The sequence below is a fragment of the Phytophthora infestans genome, genomic scaffold, assembly GCF_000142945.1.
Source record: "Phytophthora infestans T30-4 supercont1.16 genomic scaffold, whole genome shotgun sequence".
Taxonomy (NCBI): Eukaryota; Oomycota; class Peronosporomycetes; order Peronosporales; family Peronosporaceae; genus Phytophthora; species Phytophthora infestans.
Window position 1 is genome coordinate 931,108 of NW_003303743.1, and position 6,642 is coordinate 937,749.

Sequence of the window (6,642 nt, forward strand, 5' to 3'; positions counted from 1 at the left end):
CTCGTACTGTACGTATCCCAGGATCGACGAATACGAGCATCCGAACAGTTGGTGCCCACTTGTTGCCCACTGGCAGTGGAAATCGCAAAAGCAATCACCAACCATGACGTAAATGAAGACTTGAAGTTGAAACGTCCCATCTCTTGACTACGTTTCCACCGACTTGACTGCAAACGAAAAGATCCTGAAATGACGCGAGTCTATGCTGGGCACACATACTAGTCTAGTAGTTTTCCTGTGGAGGAGAGTTGTTGCTGACAACAAGATCTTGGATCCTATCGTGAAGAGTCGCATGGTTGATAAGCATGAGTTCATGGCGATACAATTGGTCAAAAATCAGCTCAGCTAATAAATGACCGCGCCCAGAGGTATTAATTCAATCTATCGGAAAATGGAGAACGCGCCAGGGGCCTGTTTTAAGTTTGCTTCACGCCGAACTGCCTGAGTGCTCAAGAATGTGGTGCTATGTCACATCAAAATCTTTCTTGTAAGAAAGAAGGGCTGGGCTAGAAATCTTTATTTACTTTACCGTAAATCATCTCGTAAATTCACCCCTGCATACATGTAATGTAGATTTTCTTAGACGTATTTGCTTTATATCTTCGATTTTTAATAAATAATGTCGTTTTATATATCGAGGTCCATAAAAAACGGCAAATCGGAAGACCAATAAATCGAGCTAAATCGAGCGCCCAAGTTGGATTCCAGGCAAATCACACCATGTAAATCTACCATTTTTGCGCGCTTGAAAACGCAATTCGAGCGCATAGAAATACCTGTTCCTATCTCGTTTTAATGCATTATTTATATGCCGATCTAAGTCATAAAACGGAAGCCCAATAATACTTCTACTTTACATTTCCGTATACACAAGACACGTATTAGTGTTTCTATTGATCTAGCAAGAATTATAACAGTGTTGATCTAGATTTAAACTTCAAGTGAAGACAATGTGTGCACGGAATCGGCTAATTAGTATTGTGCGAAATTTGTCAAACGCGCACCCACTCACGTAAAACTGTCTTACAGAATGCACCTCTGGTTTCATTGGCCTGGCACTTTGACATGCATATCTTTTGGGGTTATTGTAGCTAATAGGATGACCTAAGATTGCAGTTTGAGCCATTCATAGCGTCGTGTCGATGAGTTGTGGATTGCTGCCGCATCGGCAATTTTGGACGGAGCTGACAATAGTGCACGAGGTGTGTAAACACCCAATTATTAAGCATCATCCACATACCTTTGATTGGATTTACAAAACTACTTTAGTGCACAGGAACTTGATAATGGATATTGCACTCAATCCGAGGCAGAAGAAAAAGTAAAAGTAAATAAGTTAGCTGCCTTAGCACTCTCTCTCTCCGGTTCTCACAACCAGTGAAGGATCTAAGTCCTTCTCCCGTACTGGGACCCTTGTCTCTCAGCATCTTCGACAGCTTGGTCGGACTCCTTGGCTAAGTCTCACGTTTTTTTTAATTTAGCTCCGACATTGACGCTTCCATACGCAATCCAAAACTTGAATGTGATTTCAATGTGAGTCTTGCAATAGCGGATAATGCCAATGATAGTGGGAGCTCCGCTAAAAAATACTTCTCCTAATTGTCACTTGTTGGTTAAACATCTACTGTTGGTCGCCCACATGCACTCTGTGGAATGCTGAAGGAATCCACAACATCTAGTTTGAATGGCTATACAAACTGGATTCACTTCCAGGAACATGCAGTGTGGCCAGTAGAGTAAACACACGGGAGTTTGTGGCCATCGCTTTCCTCCTTTTCACAGACGCAGAAGCTTGATGAAGCATAACATGAATCACTTTGCAAATTACTTGCTTACACTCAAACACTCGTCTCCCGCTATTCAACCCCCGACTCGCTCGACTCTAAGTGCTCAAGAGTGCTAGTACTTCCTGCACTTAGCACGCACTTAGTTCTATAGGCTTAAATACGAAGTATCAGGGGGATAATGTTAAGGCTGGTCTGCGACAGCTCTTGACGATTGGTACAAATTTTGTTTTTTTTAGCTCTTTAGGCTTCAGAGTGGATAGGTGATGACCGTGCAATAGCAGCGAGCGTCTACCCCTCGTACGCTCTGCTTAAAGCTTCTGCCATATTTTCTCTTTTATTTAGTACGCGAGTGGTTTCACCATGCTTATGACTTGGTCTGTCGAGTTTTGAGAAAGAGATAGTACACGGCGTTTCCGACTTGAAGCAGCAATAACAGCTTTGTTCGATTCAACGCCTGCACTTCCAGTGTCATCATCATCCGAAAGTCGCTCAGGAATATGTACAGAGTCATGTACTGCATTGACAGGTAGATGAATGTAGGAATCACTATCTGGGAGCTCAGCACGGCCTCGGTAACGTTGAGCCAATACTTTTGTCACATAAGCGCTCGCCACTGTGATGTCTTCCCGAAATGACACATCTCGTCGCATGATATGATCTCCTGTCTGTATGCCCAGCAATCTGTAACCTCGAGATTTACTCGCATAGCCAAAACGAAAAGTCGGGGTGACTTTAACACTCATTTTACGGTGCCTGAGCTTCATGGAAACGTGCTCTAACGCAGCACAGCCGCAAACACGAAGATTTACCACACCAGGCTTGATTCGTGTAAGATTCTCATCGGGTGTTACACCAGTCAACGCCTTCGTCAGGCTCATATTGTCTACCCCCACGATATTCATCAGCATTTCCCCCACAATGACGACAGAAGCTCAGTGCTTTCGCGGATAGCACGGATCTTATTGAGCGAGTTGCCGTTGGGTTCTCCACCAGACTGTTTTCCTCCGGCGTATAGGCACTAGTCATCAGCAGCTTCACTCCATGATCGGCCAGAAAAGTCTTCAAGCGTCTGTTGACAAACTCCTTGCCTTCGTCGCACGAGAATCGCTTCATGTTGTGTTTTTTTTGTTTTAGTTCCAGAACTAGATTCATCACATTTTGCGCCGCCTCACTCATGTGACGGAGAAGATAGCACCACTTGTATCAAAAGGTTTCATCCTGGACAGGTTGGAGGTACCTGTTTCCACCGGCTGTCTCCACACCAACATAGCAAACATCATTCAAAACACACATTGCCCCGCTTGTTGTGCCGCTTGTACGACCTGCGTCTTTCCTTTGCTGTGGTACGCGCGATGCAGTTAAGGCTTGTCAAAACCCTTTAGCTTTAGCGACGTCATGCCTTCTGCCAAGTCCCCCAGCACCAGCTGCTTCAATGCTTGCGCATGTAAGTGACCTTCATGTGCCAGTGCATGAGCTAATATTGTCGCTGCATTCTCGTCATCTTGCACATATCTGTGCTATCCTACACTCTGTGCTCTGTCCGGAGCCAATGGTGATCATCGCGTTTGACCAACGCGAGCTGCACACCACTCCAACTCAGGTACATAACTCGTAGTGCTAGATCAACCACATTCAAGTAGGAGAGGACCCGTTCCAGACTCGGTAGATTAGTGACACCACCACTAGCATCCTCGAGCTCCTTGGTCACATGATTTTCGGACAGTACTATTGTTCCGCAAATGCTCTCCTGCACATAAGCATCGCTTTTGCTGATGTGGTCTGTCCAACCAATGAACGTTAGCGAGTCCTCCTTCAAACTAGAGAAATCTGTCCAGTCAGTACAGACATGCACTCCAGCACCTGTGTCAATCATCCACTCGTCATAGGCCGATTCACAGTCCCGAATAGTTGTCGCAATCGCATTTTGCCCTTAACGATCATCACCAAGAGTGGGGAATTTTGGACAATGAGCGGAAGCTTGATCCAGCAATACCGAGTGAGTGATGAAGGCTAATTAGGTTGTAAAGCTCTTTCATAAGGAGGAAAATGACAGTACTTAAAAGAAGTTCCGGCTAATACCCGTGCCAGCAGCCGCAGGGAGCGAACATTATTCGGAATGATTAGGCGTAAAGGGTTTGTAGGTGGGGCTTTAAACAATTTAAACCAACAATGTCAATAGAAGATGGTTAACTGCCACCAGCATCACTCCAGCGAGCTAGCGACATTGACGAGGACGTTTTCTTCTTCCCTTCCGACTTCCGTGTGTTGTTGTTCGACTACTGTGTCTGTTTCTGCCGCTTCACCTCCACATATTTTCTGCAGTTTCACTTCAGATGACCGGGTTGAAGGCAGGTTCGGGTTTCCTCATCTGCCCGTTCTTTCTCTGGAATAGTTTCCTTTTTTGCTGTTGTGCTGCTATCCCCGACGTTTCCCTTTGTCACTAAGGAGTTGCTGCTGCTCATTCACCTGTGAGATCTTGGCACCATCAGACAACTTAGCAGTTTTATTGGTCATGCCACCCCGCTGCTTATCCACATCAGCCTCAGTGCGCAGGGTACTCAGCACCTCAGACAGCATCGACATGCTACCGTCGCACACATCTTGGTCGAACATTCTCACGCCTTCACGGTACTCGAAAGCAACTCCTTAAGGAATCAGTTTTACTATGTCATTGTCCGAGACTTCGTCGTTCTTGTTGCGCAGCTGGTGCCGCATGGCCTCCGTTTTATCGAAGTACTTCTCCATGTCCATACCCTGTGTGAAACTGTACTCATACAATAATTTGCACAAGTACAGCGCATTCGAGAATGCACGCTTGGTCTTCTCCTGTTCGAAGGCCATCCACATCTCACGTGTCCTCGTTAGCATGCAAATTTTCGTTGCATCCTTGATAAGCACACCGCGAAAGTAACGCATTTCGTGCGATTGCTCTTCTCTAAAAAGATCTGTCTCTCTGCATCCGTCGCGTTGGGATCTAGCACAACCGTGCCGTCCGGAACGCCCCAGCACTTTCGCTGTACCAGGTAGGATTGCATCATCGCCAAGTAGAAATCGAAGCTGCCCTCGTCGTCATCTGGCTGCTGCCGAATCGAGACGCCGCCAGCGCTTTGCTACCGTCCGCCATTCTTGATCAGTGTCGAAGTAGTTAAGCTCAACATCCTAAGAGCGTGTTAAGTGCAGGAAGCACTAGCGCTCTTGTGCATTCAAACATTCGTCTCCCGCTATTCAGCTCTCGACTCACTCGACTCTAAGCAAGTAAAGCTTTATCGAGCTTCTGTGTCTGTGAAAAGAAGGAAAGTGATGGTCACAAAACCCCCGCGGGCTTATTCTTATGGCCACACTGCTGTCGCGGTCTCCTTCTCTTGTCGGGGTCGTGTATCTTGTGAAAGCCGACGTAGGAACTTAGACATTATTAGATGTGTAAAATATACTTGTTTCTTATTTGTTTTCTTGAGCACTTCTCGTAAAAGAAGGAAATTCACGACTAGGAGCTCCCTCACCAGCTCTCTACCTTGCCAAAGTACCTCCTACCAACACTAGTACCTCGAGTTGTCGTTCGTAAACGGAGTCAGCGTACCACTGTCTGAACTCCTTCGTTCCATTTTAGACGAGGGACGAGGCAGTCGATGACGGGGAACGGGGCTGATCGGGCTTGACACTCTTCTTACGCCGTTCGCTAAATTGCCGTAGGCAGTCGTCCAGAATAGCGAGTCCTTCCTCTAGCCGAAGACCGTGACATTTCTCCCCGACTGCAGCTCGGAGTCCTCGCCGAGCCTCATCCTTTCCAGCAGGTCCAATCGCCGAGTCGACCGGCAGATCTGGAACGATCGACCTCGTTCCAATCGAAGTCGAATCCGAACTTCCTAGCGCCACAGGGGCCGTATCATTAGGACCTGCACGCAAATGGTCGAGGCTAGCTCTCTCTCTCTTTTCTCGTAGTTCCTTTCGACTTTCAAGCTTAGCCCAACCCTTCTGTGCGGCCTCAATTCCAGAACCGTCGACAGTCTTCACCCTCGACGCCCAGTAGTACTTCGTAGCGTGGCTATAACAACCCAGTACCAGGACGAACACGTTCCCAATGAGACTCGCGACCGAGAATTCCAGTATCATGTCCACCATGAGAGTAACCAAGGCAACACCCATCCAACCACATAGGGCACCTTCCACGCCTTCGTAGAATACTCTCGGCAGGTAGAACACAAGGGATAACAACAGTTGCCCCACCAGACACACGCCCATCAGGTACTCGCCCACTCGATCGATCGAGGCTACTGTAGCCTCAGCTATCGCCTTCGTGTAACGACAGCACGACGTCCACACCAGTTGCATCACATCGGGAACGAAGAGACAGATCGAGTGGTGCCAAGCCTCACACCATCTGAGACACAACAGTCCAAAAATGCCGAAGCGGGGTTCATACTTTCGTAACACCGCCATGGGAACGAGGAACATCAGCGTGACCAAAGTGCACGCATATTCTCGGGGGGAGCAGCTCTTGAGCGTTGGCACCCCGGACGGTAGTGACAAATCGGTCCCTACAGGTATACAAAAAGAAGCAGATAGTGGAACCACAGTCCACCAGGCTCGCGCTGAAAGCCCATCCCACATTGCGTAAAGGCGTCGTGACCACCCACACTACTATCCCAGCTATGGCACAGACCATCATAGCTCCAGTTTTCGATTTCCGGGAACGTCGCGACAGGAGCCACTGCTTCGATTCCATCGACCCAGCTCCTCAGCACTTCCATCATTTCAGACTGTCGCCGCGCCAGTTAGGAAAGGTCATCCTGCGTCGTTCCGCTGACACTCCTTCCCAAGTGACGTCAGTGTCACCCAAGTCGTTTTCCTTTCATCT